The sequence below is a fragment of the Scylla paramamosain genome, chromosome 18 (assembly GCF_035594125.1).
Source record: "Scylla paramamosain isolate STU-SP2022 chromosome 18, ASM3559412v1, whole genome shotgun sequence".
In the NCBI taxonomy this organism is placed as follows: Eukaryota; Metazoa; Arthropoda; class Malacostraca; order Decapoda; family Portunidae; genus Scylla; species Scylla paramamosain.
In genome coordinates this window covers 15204650-15207149 of record NC_087168.1, presented here as the reverse complement: position 1 = coordinate 15207149, position 2500 = coordinate 15204650, and the positions used below count along the sequence as shown (strand labels likewise).

The following is a 2500-nucleotide window of genomic DNA, read 5'->3' as shown; positions in this document are numbered from 1 at the left end:
CCAGGATATCAACACAACATAAACATACTCCCTGAAATACTCGACACTTACGAAAAACTCAACAATGACTGCAATTCGACTGTCTACACAATGGCATGACAATTTAAAGCAAACAAGAATCGAGTGAAACAAAGCCAGCATCACACTAACGAACATAATAACGTAATGCAAAGCATGGAACGAATGAGAGTGGCAAATTGAGAAAATATAACGATAAAATATGAAGGGGAAGGGAACGAGAGAGAGAGAGAGAAAGAGAGAGAGAGAGAGAGAGAACAGAGAATTGAGGAGACGAGAAAAAAACGAAAGAAAGAGAGAAAACGAAAGAATGAAAAACGAAAAAGAAGAAAAGAAAAAAGAAAACAAAGAAAGCAAACAAGAAAAAAGAAAGAAGGGAAGAAAGAAAGCAAGAGAGAGAGAGAGAGAGAGTAGCAATATAACTGTGAGAAGAAAAGACTCAGTTACTGCCACTTCATAAAACAAGAAGTAGGAACGTAGCCAAAACTATTGATTTGAATTTATTGTGGCTAAACAATGTCCCCCTTCCCGTCATCAAAGGGTCTGAGAAGCGGGAGGAAGGAAGGAAGGAAGGAAGGAAGGAAGGAAGGAAGGATGAAGAGAATGGAAAGAAAGAAGGAAGGACAGGCGAAAAGGTGGGAGGGAACAAAAGAATGTGACAGAGGGGATGCAGGAAGGAAGGAAGAGGGAAGAGGGAATGGATAAATGAATGAAGGACGGAAGGATAGGAGTAAAGGCAGAGAGAGATGAAACGAAGGAATGATAGAGCTGAGGAAGGAAGGAAGGAAGGAAGGAAGGAAGGAAGGAAGGAAGGAAGGAAGGAAGGAAAGAAGGAAGGAAGGAAGGAGGGGAGGAGGAGAAGAAGAGAGAAGCCCTTTCAGTTCCCGCGTGACGTCAGCAGAATTTGGGTAAAGCAATAAGAAGGAGGAGGAGGAGGAGGAGGAGGAGGAGGAGGAGGGGGAGAAGAAAAAGAAAACAAGAAATAAGAAGAAAAAAATAAAAATACAAAAAAGACCAAACAACAACATCGCCATCACCAACACAACAACCATCAACAACAAAAACAACAAAGACACATACATACATACATACATACATACATAATTAGCCAGGTGATGAAGTTTCGCCCACCTTGAAAACAGTAACCGTGACAATAGGAAGACGAAACACACAACCTACCTGACATTCACGTCCCTCGCGGATTCAATGGCGGGTCTGTAATGAGAGGAAGGCAGTAAGAGAGGTGACGCGAGTAAAGGCAAGCGCTGTGTCTCATTTGTAAAAGTTTGAGGCGCTGTCAGGAGTGAGGAGAGGCAGACTTGACTCCACAGGCCCATAGTGTACTGGTGATGCCTGGTGGTCTCTCTCTCTCTCTCTCTCTCTCTCTCTCTCTCTCTCTCTCTCTCTCTCTCTCTCTCTCTCTCTCTCTCTCTCTCTCTCTCTCTCTCTCTGTTGGTATTACCTCTACTACCACTACCACTACTACTACTACTACTATCTATTACTGTCTACTACCACCACCACCACCACCACTACTACCACTACTACTACTACTACTACTACTACTACTACTGATGCTGCTGCTACCACTCCAACACCGCTACAGTTATTACAACAACAACAACAACAACAACAACAACAAAACAACAACAACAAAGAAGAAGAAGAAGAAGAAGAAGAAGGTGAAAAAGCATCAGTGGAGAGAGAAGAAGAAAGAGGAAAAATAAGGTGGAAAAAGAAGAAAGAAGAAAATAAGAGTTGAGATCATAAGAAAAAACAGAAAAATAATAAGAACCTAGCACAACAAAAATGGTCATGAAGGAATCCACAGGTGTTAATATTCAAATCAAAGAAGAGAGAGAGAGAGAGAGAGAGAGAGAGAGAGCGAGAGAGAGAGGAGAGGAGAGAGAGAGAGGAGAGAGAGAGAGAGCAACACTTACACCAACTTTAATAATTAGCTGCTTTGTCAGAGTTCGACGAGAAGATAATGTGTGTGTGTGTGTGTGTGTGTGTGTGTGTGTGTGTGTGTGTGTGTGTGTGTGTGTGTGTGTGTGTGTGTGTGTGTGTATTTCCCCCTCTGTTGTGTCTCTCTGTTGCTAAATGCAGTTTTAATTATCACCCGTCTCACTGAGTTGGGTTATTATCACTACCACCACCACTATCGTCACCACAATCATGCTAAGGCTCCGCTCTCTCACCACGACTATTTTCCAAGGTCACACAGATGATTAGCCTGATTTCCATAAGTGTTTTTCCTGTTCATAATGTAGAAAGCTTGTTAATCTGTCACTAGGAACATAAAAAGCAACCTTTAAATCAGGTATACCTTCAACCAGCAGAGCCTTTTGAAAGTTGTGAAGGTGCGGCGCAGGAGTGTTTCAGAATAGAAGCAAAAATGTCACTACCAGTGGGATTTTTCTACCGTTACTCTCATCATCATCATTATCATCATCATCATTAGAACCAATCGATGCAGTGGGTT

At 42.1% G+C, this 2500-nt stretch overlaps 1 protein-coding gene and 1 long non-coding RNA gene across 4 annotated transcripts in view; one reads left to right on the top strand and one right to left on the bottom strand.

The window, feature by feature from the left end:
• The window catches only part of LOC135109165 (probable G-protein coupled receptor AH9.1), a 195828-nt gene that overhangs the window by 172167 nt on the left and 21161 nt on the right, over window positions 1-2500 (bottom strand). For 2 of the 3 annotated variants that reach the window (XM_064020299.1, XM_064020300.1), the window contains exon 2: window positions 1198-1233. The exons of the other annotated variant lie outside the window; for it this stretch is intronic. The gene's annotated coding sequence lies outside the window, so the exon portion shown is untranslated. The remainder of the gene's footprint in view (window positions 1-1197; window positions 1234-2500) is intronic. 3 annotated transcript variants of the gene reach the window in all.
• LOC135109166 (uncharacterized) overlaps window positions 1-2500 on the top strand; it is a 29222-nt gene that overhangs the window by 5951 nt on the left and 20771 nt on the right. The window lies entirely within an intron of this gene.